Below are 14,633 nucleotides of genomic sequence, written 5' to 3'. Positions count from 1 at the left end.
ATTCACGATACAAAAAGACGGACAGGACAGGTTGCCTGACTTTCCGTCACTGCCACCCTTTGCCATCCTTACCCGTAGAAAGCCCTTTCATCATCCCCAAACCCTAATCTTTTCCCTTTCCTTCCCAGCCCCCAAACCCTGCCCTCTGTACCTTTCTCACCACCCGCTTCCCTTCTCCTGTCATCCCCCTACCACCCGGGAAAAAAAGAGATTGCCCCCTCCTTCCACTAGCCCACCCTCCCACCCAAAGAACAACTTCTTCTGCGCAGCTTGTTTTCTAGGCAGCAGCGCTATTGTGATGTCATCGGGGGGCATTGTGACAAGCCGCCAGTGTTCCGTCTCTTCATGTTGTGCACAGTTCAAACGGAAAATACATCAACAGGCAGACTACAGAAAAGCTTACTATCAAAGGTTAGAGGGGGGCTTTCTCAGAGGGCTTTTTACAGTTTTTCTATTCCCAATTAGCCGTTTAAGTGTACTTATTGAAAGTAGTAATTCTTTCATAGGCCGCCCTTTCTTAGTATTTGACGTTCCTTATATTGCGGTATGAGGCTTCGCAGTAGGTTGCAAACATTCATCACCCATGACTGTCCCCAATTGAGCTCAGAAGCTCAATGTCTATCATGACCTCTCTTTTAGAATGTCCAAGAGCAAGCAAACTATTCCTCCAGGAGAGGGCGCCAACAGACTACTAAAGAGATCATCATTACTCAAAGAAAACCCCAAAAACCAATGCATGATAGGAATAAACAGGTAACTTTCTTTGGAGTGGAAGCGGAGAGATCGCACCAGATGCCAATTCTAGATGTTATCACACCTGTGGTCACTGCAGCAGCAGGTGAATCCACTTTGTCCAAAAGGGATCTATTCCATTCAATTGCAAATGATCTAGATAAGACAGAGAACTGCAGCACGGGGACATAGCCGAGTTGGTCAGGTTGAGTGGTGATGAGTTTGCTATTTGGATGAATAAAGAAAGTCAAAAGTGTGAAAGATAAAAAACAAAAGGAGGAAGTGTGAAAAGTGAATGGGCCAAATTGAGGTGCATATGAAGACGTATGCTTTCTTCCAATTCATTAAATCGGGCTAATATGAATCAGGTGAATTGAGTTCTGCTTTTGGAAACTGGGTTAAGAAGGGGTGCACCGTTCCTGGAGGTACTGCAATACCAGGTCAATGCGTGGAGTGGACAGAGCAAGCTCTTTTTCCATCTCCCTGTTCTAAAAATCCATTTAATATATGGTCCCCAGATAGGGGACGTATCAGATATTAAACTGATAAGAACAGATACTACACTTGATCTTAGCCAAAAGGCCGAGAAGCGATAACCAGAATTGGTTTGGGCCTCGAGTGGCACCCTGGCCTATGCCGGACACATCTTAGGGAGAGAGAGCGAGAGGGAGACAAACCCACGCCTACACAAGACATTTTGTCACCCAAGCCAACCCTTGAAAAGGCTGCTTTGCAGAGCCAAAACAAGAAGAATGGTGCGTTTTGCAGCCGCCGCCCACTGCAATGAATCTGAATAACTCCTCCTTTAGGGCGCAAGCAACTCCCCTCCCCCTTGCAGTCTTTCCAATTCACGATACAAAAAGACGGACAGGACAGGTTGCCTGACTTTCCGTCACTGCCACCCTTTGCCATCCTTACCCGTAGAAAGCCCTTTCATCATCCCCAAACCCTAATCTTTTCCCTTTCCTTCCCAGCCCCCAAACCCTGCCCTCTGTACCTTTCTCACCACCCGCTTCCCTTCTCCTGTCATCCCCCTACCACCCGGGAAAAAAAGAGATTGCCCCCTCCTTCCACTAGCCCACCCTCCCACCCAAAGAACAACTTCTTCTGCGCAGCTTGTTTTCTAGGCAGCAGCGCTATTGTGATGTCATCGGGGGGCATTGTGACAAGCCGCCAGTGTTCCGTCTCTTCATGTTGTGCACAGTTCAAACGGAAAATACATCAACAGGCAGACTACAGAAAAGCTTACTATCAAAGGTTAGAGGGGGGCTTTCTCAGAGGGCTTTTTACAGTTTTTCTATTCCCAATTAGCCGTTTAAGTGTACTTATTGAAAGTAGTAATTCTTTCATAGGCCGCCCTTTCTTAGTATTTGACGTTCCTTATATTGCGGTATGAGGCTTCGCAGTAGGTTGCAAACATTCATCACCCATGACTGTCCCCAATTGAGCTCAGAAGCTCAATGTCTATCATGACCTCTCTTTTAGAATGTCCAAGAGCAAGCAAACTATTCCTCCAGGAGAGGGCGCCAACAGACTACTAAAGAGATCATCATTACTCAAAGAAAACCCCAAAAACCAATGCATGATAGGAATAAACAGGTAACTTTCTTTGGAGTGGAAGCGGAGAGATCGCACCAGATGCCAATTCTAGATGTTATCACACCTGTGGTCACTGCAGCAGCAGGTGAATCCACTTTGTCCAAAAGGGATCTATTCCATTCAATTGCAAATGATCTAGATAAGACAGAGAACTGCAGCACGGGGACATAGCCGAGTTGGTCAGGTTGAGTGGTGATGAGTTTGCTATTTGGATGAATAAAGAAAGTCAAAAGTGTGAAAGATAAAAAACAAAAGGAGGAAGTGTGAAAAGTGAATGGGCCAAATTGAGGTGCATATGAAGACGTATGCTTTCTTCCAATTCATTAAATCGGGCTAATATGAATCAGGTGAATTGAGTTCTGCTTTTGGAAACTGGGTTAAGAAGGGGTGCACCGTTCCTGGAGGTACTGCAATACCAGGTCAATGCGTGGAGTGGACAGAGCAAGCTCTTTTTCCATCTCCCTGTTCTAAAAATCCATTTAATATATGGTCCCCAGATAGGGGACGTATCAGATATTAAACTGATAAGAACAGATACTACACTTGATCTTAGCCAAAAGGCCGAGAAGCGATAACCAGAATTGGTTTGGGCCTCGAGTGGCACCCTGGCCTATGCCGGACACATCTTAGGGAGAGAGAGCGAGAGGGAGACAAACCCACGCCTACACAAGACATTTTGTCACCCAAGCCAACCCTTGAAAAGGCTGCTTTGCAGAGCCAAAACAAGAAGAATGGTGCGTTTTGCAGCCGCCGCCCACTGCAATGAATCTGAATAACTCCTCCTTTAGGGCGCAAGCAACTCCCCTCCCCCTTGCAGTCTTTCCAATTCACGATACAAAAAGACGGACAGGACAGGTTGCCTGACTTTCCGTCACTGCCACCCTTTGCCATCCTTACCCGTAGAAAGCCCTTTCATCATCCCCAAACCCTAATCTTTTCCCTTTCCTTCCCAGCCCCCAAACCCTGCCCTCTGTACCTTTCTCACCACCCGCTTCCCTTCTCCTGTCATCCCCCTACCACCCGGGAAAAAAAGAGATTGCCCCCTCCTTCCACTAGCCCACCCTCCCACCCAAAGAACAACTTCTTCTGCGCAGCTTGTTTTCTAGGCAGCAGCGCTATTGTGATGTCATCGGGGGGCATTGTGACAAGCCGCCAGTGTTCCGTCTCTTCATGTTGTGCACAGTTCAAACGGAAAATACATCAACAGGCAGACTACAGAAAAGCTTACTATCAAAGGTTAGAGGGGGGCTTTCTCAGAGGGCTTTTTACAGTTTTTCTATTCCCAATTAGCCGTTTAAGTGTACTTATTGAAAGTAGTAATTCTTTCATAGGCCGCCCTTTCTTAGTATTTGACGTTCCTTATATTGCGGTATGAGGCTTCGCAGTAGGTTGCAAACATTCATCACCCATGACTGTCCCCAATTGAGCTCAGAAGCTCAATGTCTATCATGACCTCTCTTTTAGAATGTCCAAGAGCAAGCAAACTATTCCTCCAGGAGAGGGCGCCAACAGACTACTAAAGAGATCATCATTACTCAAAGAAAACCCCAAAAACCAATGCATGATAGGAATAAACAGGTAACTTTCTTTGGAGTGGAAGCGGAGAGATCGCACCAGATGCCAATTCTAGATGTTATCACACCTGTGGTCACTGCAGCAGCAGGTGAATCCACTTTGTCCAAAAGGGATCTATTCCATTCAATTGCAAATGATCTAGATAAGACAGAGAACTGCAGCACGGGGACATAGCCGAGTTGGTCAGGTTGAGTGGTGATGAGTTTGCTATTTGGATGAATAAAGAAAGTCAAAAGTGTGAAAGATAAAAAACAAAAGGAGGAAGTGTGAAAAGTGAATGGGCCAAATTGAGGTGCATATGAAGACGTATGCTTTCTTCCAATTCATTAAATCGGGCTAATATGAATCAGGTGAATTGAGTTCTGCTTTTGGAAACTGGGTTAAGAAGGGGTGCACCGTTCCTGGAGGTACTGCAATACCAGGTCAATGCGTGGAGTGGACAGAGCAAGCTCTTTTTCCATCTCCCTGTTCTAAAAATCCATTTAATATATGGTCCCCAGATAGGGGACGTATCAGATATTAAACTGATAAGAACAGATTTTGATTTAACAGCATCTTTATTATCATGCACTACTCACAAAAAGGTAACAAACCGTGTACAGTGCCGCAGCCCCGTACACACAGAAATATACAATCCTTCTTACATAGCCATAGAGTACGACGCACTAAACTATACATCACGCTCCTATGCTTATCCATAACACTCAAGCTGAAAGAAAAAGTTAGACAATAAATAACGACGAACCGGCGATTGGGGGATGGGGGTAGGGGAAAAGGGGGATAGGGTGGGGAAATCACAGGCCCGAAGCTTTATTGAAAGACGCACATAACGGGAAAAGGAGGGAGGGGGCATGGAAGAGGTCTAAACCTCCTCCTCGGCGCTGTCGTCCGGACTGTCCATGATGGAATAGTCTCTGAGCAGGCTTTGGATCAGCCTGCGGCAATCCTGGATAGACATCCTCTCCCTCTTCAAGATGAGCCGGTTCCTGGCGACCCAAATAGCGTCCTTAAAGCAGTTCATAAGGCGCCAAGCCTCCTGGATGGCTCCAACGGTGTGAGTCCCAGGGAAGAGTCCATAAAGTACGGAATGGTACGATAGGCTCCCTCTGGGGACGGAGTTCCTCAGGTCATCCTCCAGGGCAACCAACAGGCGCTGTGCGAAACGGCAGTCCCAAAAGGCGTGCAGCGATGTTTCCTCCACGAAGGGGCACCTTGGGCAGTACCGGGTTTTGCACAGGTTCCGGGCGTGCATGAATGACCGGACGGGCAGTCCGCCCTGTATCGCCATCCATGACAAGTCCTTGTGCCCGTTGGTCAATCCAGCCGATGACACGTTTGTCCAAACAGTCTCCAGTGTGTCGTGATGAAGTCCTGGAATGTTCTCCATTTCGTCCTTGGCTCTGATGAGTTTGTGGATAGTCTTTGGCTTCCACAAATCAGGCTTGAGTCCCTCCAGTTGGTGTTCCCTCACAAACCGAACCACGTCTCCGTAGAACCATGGCGCCGTCCAGTTGTAGGGGAAGGAGCTGTCCCACTTGTCCCAGCCTAACCGTCTCCAAAGGGGGAGCAGGAAGAAGCGAGACATGGACCCACCCGCGGAACCTCTCTTGACTCGCAGAGTTCGGCGAACGCAGTCACATACGAAGGAGGATCGCAGGAGGGTGGGGATATCGGGTACGCCCTTCCCACCCTTGCGAGGATCCTTGTACATGATGCTCCGCTTTACTCTGTCCATCTTGGATCCCCAGACAAAACGAAACACCGTCCTGGTAATGGCCCTGCACACGGTGGCAAGGGGGGGCCAGGCCTGGGCCGTGTACTGCAGCACGGGCAGTACCTCGTTACGCAGGACCAGTGCTTTGCCCTCACAGGTGAGGCGTCTGAGGCTCCACAGACCGATCCGTTGGGTGATCTTGGTCAAGCGTTCCTCCCAGGACTTGAGGGCTGCTCCTTCCTTCCCGAACCAGACTCCAAGAACCTTGATGAAATCCGGCTGGATGCTGAAAGGGAAGGGGGCGGAAGAGGCCGGCTGCCAGTCCCCGAAGAGCATGGCTTCCGACTTCCCGCAGTTGACTTTGGCTCCCGAAGCCCGTCCGAAGGTCTCACAGGTCTGGACGAGGGTGTCGACTGAGCGCCGGTCCGCGCAGAAGACGGTCACGTCGTCCATGTAGAGCGAGCACTTGACCTCGAAGCGTTCTGGTCCTGGTGCGGTGATCCCTCTGATCTCTCCATTCCGCCGGATAGCCTCTGCAAAGAGTTCTATAACACAAACAAAAAGAAGAGGTGACAGAGGACAGCCTTGTCTGACCCCTGAGAGGACCGGGAAGGGGTCAGTCTTCCAGCCGTTTACCAACACCGAGCTGTGAATATCAAAATACATTAGTTGGACATACAAACAAAACATGTTACCCAAGCCTAACCTGTGCAGAGCTTTGCCCAGGAACTCATGGGAAACACGGTCGAAGGCCTTTTCCTGATCCAACGAGATCAGGGCTGCGTGCACCCGGCGGGCTTTGATGTACTCGACCGTGTCCCGCATGAGAGCCAGGCTGTCTGCGATGCGACGTCCGGGGATGCCGCAGGTCTGATCCGGGTGGATGATCCGTCCGATAACCGTCTTCAGTCTCGTTGCCATCGTCTTGGCCAGGATCTTGTAGTCGACATTCAGAAGGGTGATGGGACGCCAATTCTTCAGGTCGCACCTCTCTCCTTTACGCTTGTACAGGATCGTGACCATTCCTTCCCTCAGAGATGGAGGCATTCTGCCCTCCACCACCATCTCCTCATACAGCCCTAACAGGTCCGGACAGATTAGGTCTCCCAGCGCTACATAGAGCTCTGCTGGGAGGCCGTCACTGCCCGGTGTCCTGCCAGAACTAAAGGATTTGGCGGCCGAGAGCAGCTCGTCCACCGTCAGAGGAACGTCCATGGCCGCCGCGTCTGCAGGGTCAAGATGGTTAGTGATACCTGACAGGAACTTATTGGCGGCCTCGGGGTCAGTAGTCTTGCGGGCGTAGAGTTCGCTGTAGAAGTCGCTGACGACCTTCATCACATTCTCTTTCCCGCGTCGTATGCTTCCACTCTCGTCTCGTAGTTCATTCATGGGCGTGTGACCGGCGTGGAGTTTCCTGAAAAAGAACGAGTTACATTTCTCACCCTTCTCCAGGTTCTCCACTTTGGAACGGAAGACAATTCGCTCGGACTCCTCCTCGAAGTGCCTTTTCAGGCTCCTCTTAGTCTCCTCCAGCTCCTCTCTCACGTCCCAGCCGCATCGAAGAAGGTCCTGCAGGGAACGCAGCTCACGCTGGAGTCTCCTGAAGTCCCTCCTCTTCAGACACGCCTGTTGTTGACTCTTTGCCTGAAAGAAGAAACGGAACTCGAGTTTAACGTATTCCCACCAGTCAGAAACAGACTGGAAGCCCGCCTTGTAGGCCCGCCACGTGGAGTAGGCAGCTCTAAGCTCCTCCAGAATCTCACCCTTTTCCAGCAGAGAGCAGTTCAGCTTCCAGGAGCCCGGGCCAATGGGGAAGCCATGGCCCAGCACACCTTGAAAGTGAATGGCTCTGTGGTCAGAGAAGAAGCAGGGGACCATCGAGTGCCCACTCCGCCCAACCGCCCGAGAGGTAAACACAAAGTCAATCCTGGAACGCAGCGAGCCATCGGATCGGCACCATGAATAGTTCACGGATCCGTGTCCGATGGAGCCAACAACGTCCACAACAGAGGCTTCGGTCACCATCTCAATGAGCAGTTTGGATGTGACGTCCAACTTGGCAGCCGTTCCAGAACTGCGTCCATCCTCCTCAATCGGGCAGTTGAAATCCCCGGCCATCACTACCGTCCTGGCGGTAGCGAGCTGAGGGCGCAGGGCTTGGAGGAGCTCCAGTCGATCGCTCTTCACAGGAGAAGCATACACATTGATGAACCTGACAGGTTCTCCCGCCCAGGTGCCATCCACGAGCAGTAACCTGCCGCAGACGATTTCCTGAACAGAGTCCAATGTGAAGGCGCTTCCCCTGATCAGCACGGCGACCCCCGCGGACCTACAGTCGCCCCCGCCAGACCAGTAGGATGGGCCATGGGTCCACTCCCTGGCCAGATGGTTGAAGGACCTAGAGGAGGGAAGGGAGCATTCCTGCAGGAAAAATACATCACTAGACTGAGTGTTAAGGAACGCAAAAATTGTCTGACGTCGGAACTTGTCTCTGATGCTCCTAACATTAATGGAAAAGATGTTAATGTTAGCAGTCATTGGAGGAAAGAGAAAGTTAGAGCAGGCGGTGTGCCTTAATTACCACTCCGGTCGGGCGGTTCTTCCTCTTTGGCACCTGCTGGTAAGGGTATCTCCAGCAGACCCTCTTCTTCTAGCTGATCGAGCAGGGATGGTGCCTCAGTGGCTTCCGACTCCTCCATTTCTTCTTCGGCCACAAGGGACTCCACCATCTGCTCCAACACGTCCGGTTCTGGGAGGAGGCCATCCTCCTCTTCCTGGGGTGGATTGGGGTCCACAATGAACAGCTTGGAAGGTTCTGCGACAGGACTATCTTCCACCTTCCTTTTCCTTTGGCCTGTACCTGAGGAGACAAGAGCTGGAAAATCCTCCTCGGTGAAAAGTGCAAGAGTGCTGAGGCCCTCTGCTCTCATGGTCTGGGGAGGGAGAGTGGGCTTTGGGGGGGGGGTGAGGAGACCAACTGAGGAGTAGGGAAATGAGGTGGAGGTAGTGGAATCCTCAGTAGGGTTGGCCGGGGGGGGAGGGGTTTGGACAGGGGTGACAGGGGGGGGGACCAGGGAGGGGGCAACAGTTTTCTTACCCTTCTTTTCCCTGGACTCCGTGGCTGCTGGGGCATCGGCTGGAGCCACGGTCGCTGGGTTCTTGGCCGCCTTGTCCTTGGCCTCTGTGGCCTTGGTCGTAGCTGCCTTGGTCGACGAAGCTGTGACTACCCGATACTGGGTCGCCGCGGCAACCCTTGCCCAGGATTTCTCCCGCTGTGGGCAGTCCTTGTAGAGGTGGTCCGCCTGTCCACATAGGTTGCAAGTCTTCTTCTTTGGGCAGTCCTTGGAGCTGTGTCCTGTCACCCGGCAAACCCTGCAGGCGTCCTCCTTGCAGGTCTTCATCGAATGCCCTTTCCCGCCACATTTCCTGCAGTTGTGTGGCATGTCCGGGTAGTAGATGAGACCAAAGGAGTTTCCCAGAGAGAATGTCGGGGGCAGGTGCTGGAGACCATCCTCGGATGCTGGTTCCCTGTAGAGTCGAACGGTTACTGACCACTTACCCGTCCAGAATCCGTTGCCGTTAAGGATGTGGGATGGCTCCCTCACCACTGTGCAGAGACGTCCCAGGAACGTGGAGATGTCTCTTCCTGGGGTGTGCGGGTTCCGCATGGAGACCGTGATCCTCTTCTCATCCCTCTGTATAGGACAGGATCCTAAAAAAGAATGAAAAGGGGAGTCCGGCATCGCTGCGTTCATCGCCTCCCAGTATCTCCTGCAGGCATTCCCCGTGGCAAAGGTTACCAGAAAAATGCCAGTCATGAAGGTCTGGACACTCAGGGTTTCCGCCCTGGAGAAGCCCTGATCCAGAATCATCTTCTTGCAGAACACGTCGCTGGACATGTCCGGCAACCTACCATCCACCGCCTTCAGCTTCAGGGCGACCGTCTGCCGCATCCAAGGCTCCAGGGTTGGAGCCTTTTCAGGCGGCGTCCGGGCTCCCTCCGGCTGGCTGGCGTCGGAGGTAGGGGCCTCTTGGGCCGAAGAAGCCTCTGGATGAGCCTTCCTGGAGGTCCCTGGGTCCTGAGCCTTCTTGGCTGCCTTCTCTGGCTTGCTTGCCATGGCTGGTTCCTGCTTGAGTTCCCGGAGCTGGATCTTGGATTCTTCTCCGGGTGTCTTCTCCCGCTGTGTTCCTCCTCGAAGTTCCTCTGGTCTCCCCAAGTCTTCTCCGAGCCTTCGTCTTCTTGCTTCTTTCTGCCAAGCTCTTCTTCCGTCCGATCTCCTTCTTTCGGTCTCGGCTGGGCTTCGGAGCTTGTCTCCCTGATCGTATCTCGTCAAGTGTAGCTAGCTCAGTTTGTTCTGATAAGAACAGATACTACACTTGATCTTAGCCAAAAGGCCGAGAAGCGATAACCAGAATTGGTTTGGGCCTCGAGTGGCACCCTGGCCTATGCCGGACACATCTTAGGGAGAGAGAGCGAGAGGGAGACAAACCCACGCCTACACAAGACATTTTGTCACCCAAGCCAACCCTTGAAAAGGCTGCTTTGCAGAGCCAAAACAAGAAGAATGGTGCGTTTTGCAGCCGCCGCCCACTGCAATGAATCTGAATAACTCCTCCTTTAGGGCGCAAGCAACTCCCCTCCCCCTTGCAGTCTTTCCAATTCACGATACAAAAAGACGGACAGGACAGGTTGCCTGACTTTCCGTCACTGCCACCCTTTGCCATCCTTACCCGTAGAAAGCCCTTTCATCATCCCCAAACCCTAATCTTTTCCCTTTCCTTCCCAGCCCCCAAACCCTGCCCTCTGTACCTTTCTCACCACCCGCTTCCCTTCTCCTGTCATCCCCCTACCACCCGGGAAAAAAAGAGATTGCCCCCTCCTTCCACTAGCCCACCCTCCCACCCAAAGAACAACTTCTTCTGCGCAGCTTGTTTTCTAGGCAGCAGCGCTATTGTGATGTCATCGGGGGGCATTGTGACAAGCCGCCAGTGTTCCGTCTCTTCATGTTGTGCACAGTTCAAACGGAAAATACATCAACAGGCAGACTACAGAAAAGCTTACTATCAAAGGTTAGAGGGGGGCTTTCTCAGAGGGCTTTTTACAGTTTTTCTATTCCCAATTAGCCGTTTAAGTGTACTTATTGAAAGTAGTAATTCTTTCATAGGCCGCCCTTTCTTAGTATTTGACGTTCCTTATATTGCGGTATGAGGCTTCGCAGTAGGTTGCAAACATTCATCACCCATGACTGTCCCCAATTGAGCTCAGAAGCTCAATGTCTATCATGACCTCTCTTTTAGAATGTCCAAGAGCAAGCAAACTATTCCTCCAGGAGAGGGCGCCAACAGACTACTAAAGAGATCATCATTACTCAAAGAAAACCCCAAAAACCAATGCATGATAGGAATAAACAGGTAACTTTCTTTGGAGTGGAAGCGGAGAGATCGCACCAGATGCCAATTCTAGATGTTATCACACCTGTGGTCACTGCAGCAGCAGGTGAATCCACTTTGTCCAAAAGGGATCTATTCCATTCAATTGCAAATGATCTAGATAAGACAGAGAACTGCAGCACGGGGACATAGCCGAGTTGGTCAGGTTGAGTGGTGATGAGTTTGCTATTTGGATGAATAAAGAAAGTCAAAAGTGTGAAAGATAAAAAACAAAAGGAGGAAGTGTGAAAAGTGAATGGGCCAAATTGAGGTGCATATGAAGACGTATGCTTTCTTCCAATTCATTAAATCGGGCTAATATGAATCAGGTGAATTGAGTTCTGCTTTTGGAAACTGGGTTAAGAAGGGGTGCACCGTTCCTGGAGGTACTGCAATACCAGGTCAATGCGTGGAGTGGACAGAGCAAGCTCTTTTTCCATCTCCCTGTTCTAAAAATCCATTTAATATATGGTCCCCAGATAGGGGACGTATCAGATATTAAACTGATAAGAACAGATACTACACTTGATCTTAGCCAAAAGGCCGAGAAGCGATAACCAGAATTGGTTTGGGCCTCGAGTGGCACCCTGGCCTATGCCGGACACATCTTAGGGAGAGAGAGCGAGAGGGAGACAAACCCACGCCTACACAAGACATTTTGTCACCCAAGCCAACCCTTGAAAAGGCTGCTTTGCAGAGCCAAAACAAGAAGAATGGTGCGTTTTGCAGCCGCCGCCCACTGCAATGAATCTGAATAACTCCTCCTTTAGGGCGCAAGCAACTCCCCTCCCCCTTGCAGTCTTTCCAATTCACGATACAAAAAGACGGACAGGACAGGTTGCCTGACTTTCCGTCACTGCCACCCTTTGCCATCCTTACCCGTAGAAAGCCCTTTCATCATCCCCAAACCCTAATCTTTTCCCTTTCCTTCCCAGCCCCCAAACCCTGCCCTCTGTACCTTTCTCACCACCCGCTTCCCTTCTCCTGTCATCCCCCTACCACCCGGGAAAAAAAGAGATTGCCCCCTCCTTCCACTAGCCCACCCTCCCACCCAAAGAACAACTTCTTCTGCGCAGCTTGTTTTCTAGGCAGCAGCGCTATTGTGATGTCATCGGGGGGCATTGTGACAAGCCGCCAGTGTTCCGTCTCTTCATGTTGTGCACAGTTCAAACGGAAAATACATCAACAGGCAGACTACAGAAAAGCTTACTATCAAAGGTTAGAGGGGGGCTTTCTCAGAGGGCTTTTTACAGTTTTTCTATTCCCAATTAGCCGTTTAAGTGTACTTATTGAAAGTAGTAATTCTTTCATAGGCCGCCCTTTCTTAGTATTTGACGTTCCTTATATTGCGGTATGAGGCTTCGCAGTAGGTTGCAAACATTCATCACCCATGACTGTCCCCAATTGAGCTCAGAAGCTCAATGTCTATCATGACCTCTCTTTTAGAATGTCCAAGAGCAAGCAAACTATTCCTCCAGGAGAGGGCGCCAACAGACTACTAAAGAGATCATCATTACTCAAAGAAAACCCCAAAAACCAATGCATGATAGGAATAAACAGGTAACTTTCTTTGGAGTGGAAGCGGAGAGATCGCACCAGATGCCAATTCTAGATGTTATCACACCTGTGGTCACTGCAGCAGCAGGTGAATCCACTTTGTCCAAAAGGGATCTATTCCATTCAATTGCAAATGATCTAGATAAGACAGAGAACTGCAGCACGGGGACATAGCCGAGTTGGTCAGGTTGAGTGGTGATGAGTTTGCTATTTGGATGAATAAAGAAAGTCAAAAGTGTGAAAGATAAAAAACAAAAGGAGGAAGTGTGAAAAGTGAATGGGCCAAATTGAGGTGCATATGAAGACGTATGCTTTCTTCCAATTCATTAAATCGGGCTAATATGAATCAGGTGAATTGAGTTCTGCTTTTGGAAACTGGGTTAAGAAGGGGTGCACCGTTCCTGGAGGTACTGCAATACCAGGTCAATGCGTGGAGTGGACAGAGCAAGCTCTTTTTCCATCTCCCTGTTCTAAAAATCCATTTAATATATGGTCCCCAGATAGGGGACGTATCAGATATTAAACTGATAAGAACAGATTTGATTTAATGAAGCTTTCCAAAGCACCACAAAAAATGCATGACCGAAGTCACACCAAAAACAGTGCAAAGGCTAGGATTCGTGTGGACCCCACCGTGAGGAGAGGGTCCCCAAAAATCAACCCCGTCCCTCCGAGCCAGAAGGCCACAGCAAGGGTCAGGGATCTTCGGTGCTCTCCCAAGCCGAAGCCTGGTTGAGCCTTGTCGTTGCTCCCAGCGTCCACCCAGGCATCTTACCCAAGTGGAGTAGAGAGCTACTAGTTGTTGGTTTCGCAGCCGAAACTGCCCGGACCGTCAACCGGTGTTGGTTTCTCAGCCCAAGGCTAACCGGACCTCCAACCGGGTGTTGGTTTCTCAGCCGAAGCTGACCCAGACCTCCAACCGGGTGTTGGTTTCTCAGCCGAAGCTGACCCAGACCTCCAACCGGGTGTTAGTTTCTCAGCCCAAAGCTGACCAGACCTCCGACCGGGATTATAAAAATTTCCCTTCCTAGCCAGAAGGCCGGGATAGGGTAATATGCTCAAAAAGTATGAAAAGGCAAGGTACGGTGTGCTACAGAGCCCAAGGCTTGCCGGGGTCCCAAGCCAGCAAGCTCAGACTCACTCCAGGGTCGTCAGTCCTGGGGCACGTTGTACCATAGCCCCCCACCCTTACTCAGTCTAATAGCCTCGATCCTGGTAGGGCCATGTTTTCCTCTAGATGAATATACTATCCACCCAGAGTACTAGCAAGCGCAACCTTCCAGTGTGCATTGTATCATTGTACTAAGGTGGCCTGGAGCTTAAACCACCTCTTCGAACAACACTACACTTGATCTTAGCCAAAAGGCCGAGAAGCGATAACCAGAATTGGTTTGGGCCTCGAGTGGCACCCTGGCCTATGCCGGACACATCTTAGGGAGAGAGAGCGAGAGGGAGACAAACCCACGCCTACACAAGACATTTTGTCACCCAAGCCAACCCTTGAAAAGGCTGCTTTGCAGAGCCAAAACAAGAAGAATGGTGCGTTTTGCAGCCGCCGCCCACTGCAATGAATCTGAATAACTCCTCCTTTAGGGCGCAAGCAACTCCCCTCCCCCTTGCAGTCTTTCCAATTCACGATACAAAAAGACGGACAGGACAGGTTGCCTGACTTTCCGTCACTGCCACCCTTTGCCATCCTTACCCGTAGAAAGCCCTTTCATCATCCCCAAACCCTAATCTTTTCCCTTTCCTTCCCAGCCCCCAAACCCTGCCCTCTGTACCTTTCTCACCACCCGCTTCCCTTCTCCTGTCATCCCCCTACCACCCGGGAAAAAAAGAGATTGCCCCCTCCTTCCACTAGCCCACCCTCCCACCCAAAGAACAACTTCTTCTGCGCAGCTTGTTTTCTAGGCAGCAGCGCTATTGTGATGTCATCGGGGGGCATTGTGACAAGCCGCCAGTGTTCCGTCTCTTCATGTTGTGCACAGTTCAAACGGAAAATACATCAACAGGCAGACTACAGAAA

The 14,633-nt window shown here is 50.6% G+C and overlaps 4 non-coding genes and 2 pseudogenes across 4 annotated transcripts; all 6 read right to left on the bottom strand.

The window, feature by feature from the left end:
* Positions 1-1,135: 1,135 nt before the first annotated feature.
* On the bottom strand, positions 1,136-1,326 carry LOC142278756 (U2 spliceosomal RNA). The gene has a single exon (XR_012741550.1). It is a non-coding gene; the product is annotated as a U2 spliceosomal RNA (small nuclear RNA).
* Positions 1,327-2,713: 1,387 nt separating this feature from the next.
* On the bottom strand, positions 2,714-2,904 carry LOC142278754 (U2 spliceosomal RNA). Its single transcript, XR_012741548.1, has one exon. It is a non-coding gene; the product is annotated as a U2 spliceosomal RNA (small nuclear RNA).
* Positions 2,905-4,291: 1,387 nt separating this feature from the next.
* Positions 4,292-4,494, bottom strand: LOC142278860 (U2 spliceosomal RNA; annotated as a pseudogene).
* A 5,429-nt stretch (positions 4,495-9,923) lies between these two features.
* LOC142278888 (U2 spliceosomal RNA) lies at positions 9,924-10,027 on the bottom strand (annotated as a pseudogene).
* A 1,387-nt stretch (positions 10,028-11,414) lies between these two features.
* Positions 11,415-11,605, bottom strand: LOC142278753 (U2 spliceosomal RNA). Its single transcript, XR_012741547.1, has one exon. It is a non-coding gene; the product is annotated as a U2 spliceosomal RNA (small nuclear RNA).
* A 1,387-nt stretch (positions 11,606-12,992) lies between these two features.
* On the bottom strand, positions 12,993-13,187 carry LOC142278883 (U2 spliceosomal RNA). The gene has a single exon (XR_012741663.1). It is a non-coding gene; the product is annotated as a U2 spliceosomal RNA (small nuclear RNA).
* Between the last annotated feature and the right edge of the window lie 1,446 nt (positions 13,188-14,633).

This window comes from Anomaloglossus baeobatrachus, unplaced genomic scaffold (genome assembly GCF_048569485.1).
Source record: "Anomaloglossus baeobatrachus isolate aAnoBae1 unplaced genomic scaffold, aAnoBae1.hap1 Scaffold_420, whole genome shotgun sequence".
Taxonomy (NCBI): domain Eukaryota; kingdom Metazoa; phylum Chordata; class Amphibia; order Anura; family Aromobatidae; genus Anomaloglossus; species Anomaloglossus baeobatrachus.
Note: the sequence above shows the minus strand (reverse complement) of the source record. Positions and strands in the feature narration are given on the sequence as shown.